At 34.4% G+C, this 12,799-nt stretch overlaps 1 protein-coding gene across 1 annotated transcript in view; it reads right to left on the bottom strand.

Moving 5' to 3' along the window:
- Window positions 1-12,799, bottom strand: part of LOC310880977 (uncharacterized protein) — a 1,343,899-nt gene that overhangs the window by 505,798 nt on the left and 825,302 nt on the right. Inside the window, exon 27 of the mRNA XM_083797545.1 lies at window positions 305-774. The gene's annotated coding sequence lies outside the window, so the exon portion shown is untranslated. The remainder of the gene's footprint in view (window positions 1-304; window positions 775-12,799) is intronic.

The following is a 12,799-nucleotide window of genomic DNA, read 5'->3' as shown; positions in this document are numbered from 1 at the left end:
GTAGAGATTTATTCATCAGACATTTATCTGATGAATAATTCTTTATCAGAATTCTGTTTGTTTCTGTATTTTCTTCTCCACACCATGTTTTTACTCATGCCTCTATATGACTATATTCATATTACAAGACTATCAGGATAGGAATATCTTGTAGCATGAGGTCCTGTTTGTAAAGCATACCTGTCTGCATCACATATACACATACCACAAAATCTCAGAAAGCAAACTGTTCTGTATTTTCTGATTGCTTGCGTAAAACTAGTAAAAGTAAGACAATGGTAGGCATCAGATAACCAGTACTCACCTGGTGACACTCAGCTGGCCATGCCAAGATAGCTCGACACCTGAGATGTTAATATCTCTCTAGGCAAGCTGCAGAAGACTGGTTCTGATGTATGCAGAGTAACCATGGGTTTGGTCCAGGGGTTTTGATCCATAGAAGATGTTATAACACCAGTGATACACACAGAAGCTTGGGAAAGGGATAAGACCACTTCAGTTGTGGCTTCCAATGCAGGAGTGCTTTTAAGCCCCACTGCTACCTCCTCCACCCTAAAGACAAAGAACCACTGACAACTGCAGCCAACAGGGTAGAATATCAGTTGCAATATCATAAATCTAGTTCAATTACTGTGTTTGATTAATGTTTGAATCTTAATTGTTAACAGATAGATTGCCTAGAATTTGAGCATAAAGGGTCATTTCACTTCAAGGTTTGTTTGATGTCTCAGTCAGTCTCTCAAAATATTTCCGTCATAGTGGTTACCAAGTTTCCTAAAAACAGAATACAAAAATCTCTTAACAGTTCTTTCTGCATCAGGATCTGCAGAATAAGTTTAATAATAATCATAAATACCTGACATGTCTTGTGTTAGGACATTCAAATTCTCCTTAATTGTAAGATTGCTGGACATTCAAATAACTGTTTAGGAAATGCAATAGAGCATCTCTTGAATCACTTACAGAAAACTGTTTATGTGCAATGGAAGAGATCCAGTTCTCCACTTGTGGAAGAGATTTTGACAGTGTCATGCTACTGGAAATCAATGGAGACATAGGCTGCCTTTCTGGTTGATCTCAGAATGCTTCACCTGCCCCCATTCCCCATTCCCTCCCCACCCCATCCCCCCCAAAAGGGCCATCTTGTTCACTCAATAGCAGGGTTACATTGTGCAGTATTTTAGAACACAGGAGGCAAACCTACCATTCAAGTCATTAAAGAAAAAAGGTCAATTTGATAAGATAAAAGATCTGAAGTCTAATAGCAGGCATTTATTTTTAAATCCACTGCTCCATCTTGAGAAGATATTATATACTTTACAGAGCAGTAGTTCCCTTCAAAGGATTATTTCCAGTTGTAATCCATTGTTGTAGTAGCACCCGAGTTCAGATCAAGATTATTGTCCCATCACATTAGATGATATGCAGGAACACAACCAGACAGTATTCAAGACATATTCTGAAAAATTACAGTTCAGTTCCCAAAAAGTTGATTTGCCCTCACCATATTCTGAAACAGAATTTATATTTCACCTATAAATAGCATACTATGCAATTATCTTAAATGTTTATAGAAATATGACAGCTTTTAACCAGATTCTATAAGGAAACTCTATAAGTTTTCCTTTTGTCACTAATTATTCATATTTAATTTAATCGAATTTGGTAGGGACAAAGAGCAAGCATCCCCTCAAACCATACCCCTTGTCAAGTGTGGCTAGGAGTTGGAACAGTTTATGCACTGTTGGCATGTTCACATCTCTCCTGAGACACACGGTAAAGCAACATCACTGCAACTGTTTCACTGATGAGAACACATTTTCCTCTTTATCTTTGCCATCTACTACATTACTCCTAAGTGAAATAAGCAATAGAAAAGATCTGTCAAAAGTTAGATACCTCAATTTTTGAATGAGTTTGAATTTACATGTGTAAAAGGACATCAGTAATTTTCTCACATTTTCCTAATCTTCCCTGATGGATTCAGGCCATGCTTTTCATTTACTCCAGATGCGATAACCAAACTGTCAGCTATGTTTCAGCTTTTCCTTTAATCTTTCCCTGGAGCCAATAATAAAAGATTAGTAATTGACAGTGGTTGCTAGGCTAAGGGTAATGCTTACTTTAAACACGGGAAGCAAGAGCTGTATTCTTTGAAGGGATAATTTGTGGGAAGCCAGAAAATTGGATTACTTTGTTATCTGTTGTGTAAATGACAAAGATATTCAGTGTCCTTAAAATGTCAAGGCAAGTTTAATTAAAAATTTACTACCTAATTTGGAGGTGAGGGAAGAGGAAGAAAGAAAGAGTAATGTTTACAGGTGATTTAGAAACTTTAACAGAAAGCATATAATGTAAATAAAAGTTATAAACAGATAAGAAATGATAGTGCTGTTCTGACACAAACATATAGTCAATATTTGAAATACACAGAAAATATTTGAAAAGGAAAAAGTATCCATTTTGGTCAAAAGATAAACCTATACAAGCCATCATCAACTAGACATTTATGGCAATACTATACTTTAAGGGCCCAGAATGGGGAATGAGAGAAAGTCTCAAGAAAACATTTAGAAAAATGAGCTTCCTTAGAAAGAAAAGCTGTAGCTGAAATACTGTCACTAACAGAAAAAAACATAACATGGATTTTGCTAAGATAAGGTACAGAGTTACACTTAAGGAAATGTGGAGGCTTTGACCTGATTCAGCACCAAGAAACCTTATCAAAATCATCTAAGTTTGGCTTATGTCTTTCTGTAGATGCAAATGACAGTTTACAAACTGTCCTAAACACACTACTCAAGAAATATTATGGTGCTATTAAGTGAATACATATTGTTTTATATCACTGGCAAAGCCAGGCGTAGAAGGGTGCAGGGTTTGTACATGTACTATATATGCACTCAGTGCGTTACAGAAAATAAAAGCTCTGGCTATATTAATTAATTCCTTCATCAAACTTCACAGTCCCTTCCAATCCCATTGTCGACAACAGAAAGTCCAGTTTCCTACTTGACACAATAAATCACTGGTCAATGAGGAGAATTGGTAGCATTTGAAATAAAGCTATGAATCTCAACTTGGAAGTAGTATTTAAAGCAATATGTATTTGAATCAGATGGTTATATGTATTCTGTGACCTCTTTCAACACTCATAGACAGAATTGTGATTTCACTAAAAATATATAAAGAGAAATGGACTGTTAGAGTTTAGGAGAAAAAGATGGACATGCTGAACTGTAATGTTTTCTATCTTTAAACACAGTCTCATTTTCAGAAACGTATTTGGCATGTGTATTTATAAAAAATTTAGTTCCCTTAGTTTTAAATCTAATTTATAATAACTTGTTTTGTAATTAAGTGCCCCCCAAAAGGGTAGAAAATTGGATGGTACCTCTCTATAAATAATTTAATATAGATTATAGATTAAAATAATAATTTAATATAGATTATTTTTGAAAATTTACATTCCTAAATCAATTACAGTAGGAGGTTCAGTCAGCATTAAGACTGGAGTTCAAGAATATATACAGACTGATGAGCTAGATTCGACTAAAAGCCTGAATTAAATAACTACCTGCTTCACTATTTGTGAAAGAATCTAAAGGTCACATAACTCAGTATTGGGATAAATTTTCCCAGGGCAGGTAAGTGAAACAATAAAATGCTTTTTATGGTTACAAATTAGCTGATAATTTGAATATTTGAACCTTTAAGAATGGATAAAGCGTTACAGCTGGGTAATTCATGAGATGGGTTTTTAAAAAGGGAAAAGGAAACATGGGAACATATTTATAGTGACTCAGAACCCATAGACTGATCTCTATCCATAATCAATAGTACATCAGAAAAAAAAAACAGCTAGAATTCATGTAAGCTGATATAGCCATCCTTAAATTTAATGGAAAATATTGACAATTTTTCTAAATAATTGAATTTTCCCAGTGGAGTTCAGCTATTTATCATACAACTTCTTATTAAGTATCAACTCAGGAATCTTGGATATTTCTGACTTCATCAATTTTCAGGAAGAAAGAGGAAAATATGCTAGAAGAAAATGATTTTGAAATGTATAATTTTTTTTTGGTATATTTATAGATATTGTTAATATTTCACCAAAATTATTTTTAGTTTCTTAAAAAAAAGGATATCTAAACTTAAGCTGGAGATAATCAATCTTTTGTGATGCTTTTTCTGAAAGAAAAAAAAAAAAAAGGAATAATGTAGAGGGTGCCTGAGTAACAGGTTTCTCCGTAATCTAGTGATATATAAGTATTTATTAATATGTCATTAGATAGGATACACTTTCAGGAAAGCAGTTTATTACAGTGAGAGGCTGCATACAATTTTATTTTTTTTTAACAATGATTTCTGAAGAAGTGGCACCTGAAACACTTTACTTTGATACATTAAAGTGACAAAAGATGCAGGAGACATGTAAAAAAAGAAAGAGATGCCCTAGACAGGGCACACACCTAGGAATGGCTATTCTGTATTTGAGGTTCACTTGGAAGCATTATTTTTCTAACATGAGACAAGGGCTGCAGCCTATTTCTGCTACATGGGGTTTGCAGCAAGATAAAGCTTTTAAGGCAAAATATTACTTTCTCTGTTAAGACAAAATGTCACAGTTGGGATTTCTTTATGAGATAAATGTCATTTAGGAGCACTGGAAGGGGATTCCCACACTCTTTTTCCTTGCCCGCAACTTCACATATCTCCTACTACTTGTATGAGACTCTGTGCCCAGGCAGGCCGTGGAGGGCTGCTGCCTGCACCCACCTCCCGTGGCAGCTCTCACTTGCAGCAGCAGCAGTAAGGCTGGGAAAATGCCTGAGCATAACAGGCCAAAATATTTCAATGAGCAAAGGATGATACTGGTCACAGATGCATGTTTCAGAGTGCAACTCTGCAATTGAAAAGAAATCGTGTTGCGCAGCAAAATCTCAGGCTTGGCAGGCCCAAAGGAGACTACGAAGCTTTCCTTACTGTATGAAACCACATCAAAAGGAAGAGGATGCTCCCAAGACAGAGACACAAAGACTAAGTGAGAGTCCCTCTGTCTCTTGGAAGCTCCTTGTCTGAATCCCTTTCACTAAAAGAACTCAAAAGTGAAACAGCAATTTCCTCGAAAAACCCATGGGTCAACTGGAAATGGCAAGGCAGAGCTCATTTATTTTACACTTCGGAAAAAGAAATATGACACCCCAATTAAATGCTACAAAGAAGAAATAAGAATGTTATGTTTTCACTGAAATTTATAACTAGAAGTTATTTCTAAACACTCAGTAGAAGTGAGCTAAAACTCCATTCATACTTGAGTTGGTTAAAATTCACATATCTAATGAAAGGAATAGTAAATCTGAACTGCAGAAAGTACAATTCCACTTAACCATGACAAGGAGAAAAGTAGTCTATGTGCTAAGATCCGTGAAATACCAGAGTAATTTAAACTGTCCAACAAATGACTCACTGAAAGAGGCAGTAAACGATAAAATTAAGTCTTGGCAGACTGAGCTAATTCACATCCATTTTCTTTCCCAAACACCTATAGAAAACTATTTCCCTCCTCAAAAATAAAGAATTGCAACAGTTACCAACAGCTAAAATAGTGCACGCAACAACTCTTGACAGATTTTTTTTTTTCCCCCCAGGATCAGTTCTACTGTCCAGGCACTTACCTGAATGAAAAAAAAAAAAAAAAAAGGCAAAAAAAAATTCAGCAATATAGTTCATAATTATATAACTACAGAATTGTTTGTCTCTTTCTTTTCTGAGCTCTCCTTTATACAAAACATGTATCAGTAGAAAATAATCCATCGATACAGGTATCTTCGTCAAAAACATCTTGCACATTGTCATTACTAAAAAGGTTAACAACAGAGAGCAGAATTTTTGCAATGAGATATGAAAAGACAATTTAAGTGTAATAGCATTTAGAAGTAAATGACAGCAGCATTGTACAAAAAAGATATACGCATATTTACTTTAACAAGCTCTTCATGATGGAGGGACCTTTAGATTTCTCCTCTTATGTAATTCCATAGATCTGTAAAACCTATTAAAATGTCTTCTGCAACTTTTTTCCAAGAGAAGATATTTGTTACCAAGCCATTCTCAGATATAGTTTCACTGGTTTCATTTCAGTACAATAAAATTGGGAGGTAAGTTTTGCTCTCATATGCAGTTTATCAGTCACAGGGCTGAGTTCAACTCATGGTGTGGAAAACTGGAAAATTTAAAATTGACCTGGGGCACTAGCTGGAGAGTGATTACCTTGAAGAATAACATGGCAAAGTGTACACAGATACTGCTCCTTCTTAATGACCCATCTGTAATTTTTGTCTATAAAGTCACAGACTAAGGAATTCCCTGGCATTCAAAACATAGACATTAAAGAAAAAACATGGTGATGAAACTATGAGGAGAATAATAAGTCATATATTTTTCTCTGTGATATTAAACATTGGCCTTTTTGATAAAGCTAATTTTTCTGCAATACCAGTTAATATATTTTCTTCTATAGAAATGTATTGTGCCCAAACACTGTATAATATAGCATCTATTCTAAAATAATGTGTTATACAGGTCCCTTAAAGGAAACTGTAGTGACATGGGGATTGGTCTATTCTTCCACATGCCCAGAGATAGGATGAGGTGGAATGGGCTAAAGTTGCACCAGGGGAGGTTTAAGTTGGATGTTAGGAAAAACTTCTTTACTGAAAGGGCTGTTAGGTATTGGAATGGGCTGCCCAGGGAAGTGGTTGAGTCACCATCTCTGGATGTCTTTAAAAGAGGTTTAGATGTAGAGCTTAGCGATACGGTTTAGTGGAGGACTTGTTAGTGTTAGGTCAGAGGTTGGACTAGGTGATCTTGGAGGTCTCTTCCAACCTAGATGATTCTGTGATTCTGTGGTTATAGGCTATAATTGGAGTATAATTTCTAAACAAGAAATATATGTTTGAAAAATGTCAGTGGTTTGTATAAAACAATTCAGTTTTGAAAATGGCATTTTATCATCTGTTCCCCCCCCCCAAAGTCCAAATATCACATGTACAGAAAAACAAATAGTTTGATTTTCTTGCCAGTTCAAGAATAGGTCTTTAGGTTTCTGAGCAAGAGGTAAAAGGTTAAATTATAAGGAAAGGTTGATTTGAAACAACTGCAAATATTGAACAAAGAAAATTATTTTTAAGGACCAAGATTAGAGAGGCATTCAATAGTTTAAAAGAATGTGCATGCATGACACACTGCATAACTACAGAAGGCATAGATATTCAAATCACATCAAAAATGTTTTGAGCCACATGCCAAAATGTGTTACTGTAATTTATACAATTCAATACATACAAGATCACTAGTAATAGCAAAGTATATAGTAAGTACATATACCACTGCATTTTTTTCCTTCGCCAGCTATGAATAGTATTTACAAGTACTGAAGTAATATTCACAGCAGATTAAGATTTATATTAATACTAATTAACCTGCTAGGACTAATTGCTTCTGTTGTATGTCATCTTTCAAATCACTTTTGTAAAAAATGATCCCAGATCATATTCTTAATAAACATCATCTTAAAGCTGTAGTGGCTACTTTAAATTGGTATTATTCATCAGAAGATGCTTTTATTTACAGCACCAATTCACTTGGCACCTAGACAGGACTAATGAGAGTGACTAAAAAGAGTGAAGTGTATGATAGAATTTAACAATTGAAGTGTTTACATGCTAATATTGGCCCTTCCAATATTGGCCCAATGAGGTTTGATCACTGGGATTTTTTTAAAAAGCATTTTAAAAATTTCTTCATAAACAAACTAATAATACAGAACATAGGAACGTGAACCGAAGTTAGGAAAAACTATTACTTTAGAGACTACTCAATCAGAATTCAATTTCTTTTGATGGAGGATGTGGAAGTATTTGTGTTTTGTATTTCAGAATATGCAGATGAAAGTATCTGCAGTCCCAATTTAATTATAAACACATAAAAACATGTTTCTTCTGTCTTGAAAAAGATCCTGACTGTGAAAGTTTATGCAGATTTTGCATCTTGACTGTAATTAAGATAAGCATAAAAAAGGGTGTCTTTCAAGAGGGCAAGATGACAAGACAGTCAAGAGGATAATGACAATAAATGTTAGCATCTTTCACTTTGGTAGAAGGCAAATTAGTTCTGTTCAAAGACAATGCCTTGATAATCATGATGATAAAATGCAGGTAAGAGCTGTAGATAAAATTAACAATGGCCAACATCAAGAAAAAAAAATAGCTTTGGGAAATTAAGAAATAAATAGAGGGCAACTGTATTCATGCTATTGACCTTACTGTTATTTCCCAGTGAAGTTGACGTATTGGTTTGGTTTTTTGTTTGGTTGTTTTTTCCTTTTTTATGTTACTGTGTTCATTTCATCTTGAAGTTCATTATTCTTTTGCCAGAATAATCTTGAATCAATTATTTGTTTTCACTCTTGTCTTATCATTTTGCATTAACTTTAAACATGAATATGCATGTGTGTTATTTATCTACATCAAATGTTTTAACATGCTTTCATCAGAAATCCTTGTGAGTTTTTCAAGGTTCTTTTTTCCAAGGTTGTCAGATTGGTAACTCTTTTATACAGCAAACTCTTTACAAAGTTAATGTCTTTAGCGTAATGAAGTTTGAGGATGAAAAATTAAATCCCTAAAGGTTTACAGTCTTGAAAGTATTTTCACAGAAATATTCCTTTTTTCTTCATTGCAATTATTATATACAAGTTAAGAAAAACACTGTTAAACTTTCTAACCAGACCTAATACCCATCTGGCTTCACAATATATCCTTATTCTATATTGTGAATATATTTACAATATATTCTATTATTTAAGGAGTTTTGTTATCTTCTAATGACAGAAAGAATAAGTTGAAATCACTTCATTCATGTTGAACCCAAATGTGTATTAAACTTTCGATGAATAATCAGTTGACCTATAAATCAATAGGTACATATCTAATATTTAAAGGTACAAAGTAGAAAGAAAATAGAGAGTTCCTGGTTAAGCCAAGATAATTAAACTCTGTGAGATATCTGACTAAATTGTAGATTGATAATTTTTTTTTTTACCAATGTGGGGACAAGAAAGAATGCTCTAAAACACAGCAAGATAGAACTAAAAATGACTGCTGGGATTTGACTTTATTAGGTGATAAAGGATAAAACATATAGGTCTTCCCCTGTCAATGTAGAAATCTACATAGGAGATTGCATGGGGCCAAATGGAAATCCTACCTGAAACATAAGACTCTCAAATCAACACAGCTTTATGTGGAAATTTTATGGATCCATTTTTTCCTTTTTGCCTTGAGGCCATTTCTATCATGCTTATTATTTGTGCTATTGTAAAGCAAGGTTAGCTTCAGCTAATTTCACTGTAACCAGCTATCAGTGTTTTATAGTAGTAACTTTCCTAAATAAAGGCAGAAAACTGTAAGTATGTGGACTTCATTTTTAGCTTAACTTCAACTAAATGAAAAAAAATAAATAAATCACATACTAGTAAACTCTCTATTTGTTAATGGAAATTGGTAAACAGTTCCAGCCAGTAAGGATTTTAAGCATGTTAACAGCTTCGTAACACAAGTAGCAGTGATAAAAACAACAGGCAAAAACTTGAAAATGAGCACAATTTATGAATGTATTTCCATGAACTGGTTGCCACCAATAGCAGGGAACTGAGCTCTGTGACCCAGGAAGTCCCATTGCACACCTTGTCCTTTATTAACTTGCATTTATTCGGATATACCCTTTTAAAAGAAGCTGAGAATCAACAAACTGAAAGTGGAGTAGTACAAAAGGCCCAAAGGAAGGTTAAAAAAAAAAAAAAAGAATGAAAATCTGTGTAGCTTATGGGTGTCTAGGGAAATCACAGCTCTAGCTCTCTATAAGTTAAAATATAACAATTTCATTTAAAGTAGCTTTTGTGCAATTCCAGACAGCTTCAGGTGGTTCAAAAAAAAGGCAAATTTTGCATTTTTCTATGATTTGGCCTCATGAATTATGCCTCCTGGTGCAATGTGGATGGGATAATTATATACAACACATGTACAAAAGGTAATTCTGAAGTCTTTAATAAGTAGCTAACCTTTGCAGAGAAATTAGCAAACTAAATCTGTACAGGATCCTTAATAAAATGGTTGCAGATAGACCTAAATAAGCATATATGTAACACTTTAATGCGCAAGCTGTTTTTATATGGTGATGAAATCTATGCCATGAGTCAAGGTCTCTACATAAATCCTCGTGGTTGAATCAGTTCCTCTCACAGATGAGAAATGCCTAAAGTACTGTCCTAGGACACACAGTCTGCAGAATCCCAGCACACAACCACTATCCTTTCCCTCTCCACAGCTGTGTGTTAAAGCTGTCACAGTTCTACTGTATGTTTTAGCAATAACCTACTTACCTTCCAACTTCGTTAGCCTACATACTGATTAATAAGCTATGGTAGGGGAGTATACGTATAAAGATCTCTATATACATATACATACACACAGAGTATGTTGGTATACTAATCTACAGTACAGATGAGGGATTGTTTCCTGTATCTCACTCAGCCACCACAAACTTTGTCAGTATGTTGTAGGCACCAAGCTTGTGGTCATACGCATTATGTAGGTATTAACCCAGATCCCTTTTCTGCTTCTTGCTTTTCCAGTCAACGTTGTATAAACCTGCCTTCCCAAAATCTCCCTCTGATTTGCACTGTCCCATGCAGCATTAAACTCAAGAGATACATAAGCAACACAGAAGGTGCTGACTTGTGAACAAGCTTTAATGGTGACAGAAACAGTTAATGCAACATCGCCATTTTGAGCTTCAAAGGTCCTCAAAACTCCACTAAGTGTAAATGATCCTCTCCATTTCCTTAGTTGCTCTGCAGTTGTCTCTCAGGTTATGAGCTGTGTTTGATTTAAAATACTTGAGGTAGGTGGAGCAATAAACAAATCCAGGGCAGTGAGAAGCAGTTGTGACTAACAATGAATTTTAATGCTGTTGTAAGAATTTTCACTGAATAGATTCAGTTTTACATATTATATTTTAGTTTATTTAGCTTGGCATTATAGAATTCCTACTCTACAGTATTTTCACTTAAACACCATCTCAAAGACACCAAGCTTTTGAGGCTCTGTGTAATAATTGCAACAGAAAGGCTGCTTGAGAGCACCAGTGAACACTGGATGGTATTTCATAAGCATAAGAAATGGAGAATCAGAAATAAGTTTTTGACCAGCTGACAACTAACATAGAGGGAAAGAGTTGGTGACAGCTCCAGCTGCTCATATCTTAAGTGCCACTTATTTCTTAAATGGTTGTCAATTTGCAATAATAAAAAAAAAAAATCTAGAAGTGAAGTCATTCTACAGCTATGCAATTAACTAAAATAATGACTTCAGTATTTTACATTACTGGATTTATCCTAATTGAGAAAGTAAAGAATTAATTATATTATTTCACCTTTTGGCTAATGCTTTTATTTTTCACTATAACTTTATTTTCCCTATTCCCTTTCATCTTCCTGTGATGACAGCTAATAACTTAATAATAATTAAATAACCTTTTATGTGGAATGAAATAATTTAAATAATAAAAATACAATCTCAACTGTTAAAGTGTCTTCAATAAGTCTCTGGATTTTCAGGCTTCTCTCTTTGGCCCTTAAAAATTAACTCAAGTGCCCCTCTTCCGCATACTGTTAAGAAAACCCATCAATGGTCCTTTTTCTTCACTTAGATATTCTGCCGCAATCTCTTTCCTACAGTTTCCAGTCCATGCAGCCTTTTCACTGGGCTGCCTTACGAGTGGGGAAGATCACCCACATTGCCACCTTATTCCCAGGTATAGTGACTCTCTGTTTATTAGATCCAAATATTTAACATTTTGAAAGTGTAATTCCAGAAAATACAGTCTGTCACAAAATCTTGGTCTTAAAGACCGATGCAAGAATTCTTATGTGTACAGACCATAAACCAGATGGATAACTAGGTCTTGAATACCAGTATTTTCCAGGTCCTTTGCCTTTTAAAACTACAGTTTGGACCAAGTGGCCAAAAAGTTTGCTCCTCTAGAGCTCTCATGATGTGTATTTTTTGAGTGAACCATACATAAACAAGTTATATCCAGAAAGCATTATTTTTTATTTCATATTCATTCTTAATTTTATGGCAAGAATCTGATGAGATATAGATCTGTATTCAGAATTTCTACAATATGACCTTTCATGAATTTGATTTAGTGAAGCCTCGGATGCGATAGTTCCCATTTGCACGCTTTGTTTTATATGGATGACATTTTCTCTCTGAACATTAATCTGCCATTTTATTGTCTCCAAGCTACCTTCAATATGTTTCATAGATAGAGCAATTTTGACGTGTCACAGAAACAAAACTGGCCCACAAAAATTTAGCTTTATTAAAGAACACATTTTTTTTTTTTTAGTCTTTGTGAGAGCAGAAATTTACATTAAGCCTCCTGTCATTTTTTCTTAGAACAGATAACATTTTATAGATTGCTTTTCTCTTAGGTCATGTATTTTACACGACTCTAAAGGGCCTTTCATGTGGTATGTCATCTGTAGCCATTAAGGTATTATTTATAGAACTATGTCTTAAAAAAATAAATAATAAAATTCTATTATGTAATTCTACTGCCAAAAAATCATGGAACAGTTGAGAATCTGAGCTCTGTGAAATCACTGTCATGTTTCCCTTTGTCGTTGTCTAATATGGTGATTGTCACATATTTTTTATGTTTATCT

The sequence above is a fragment of the Anser anser genome (genome assembly GCF_964211835.1).
Source record: "Anser anser genome assembly, chromosome: 13".
Classification (NCBI taxonomy): Eukaryota; Metazoa; Chordata; class Aves; order Anseriformes; family Anatidae; genus Anser; species Anser anser.
This window is presented reverse-complemented; position numbering and strand designations above follow the sequence as displayed.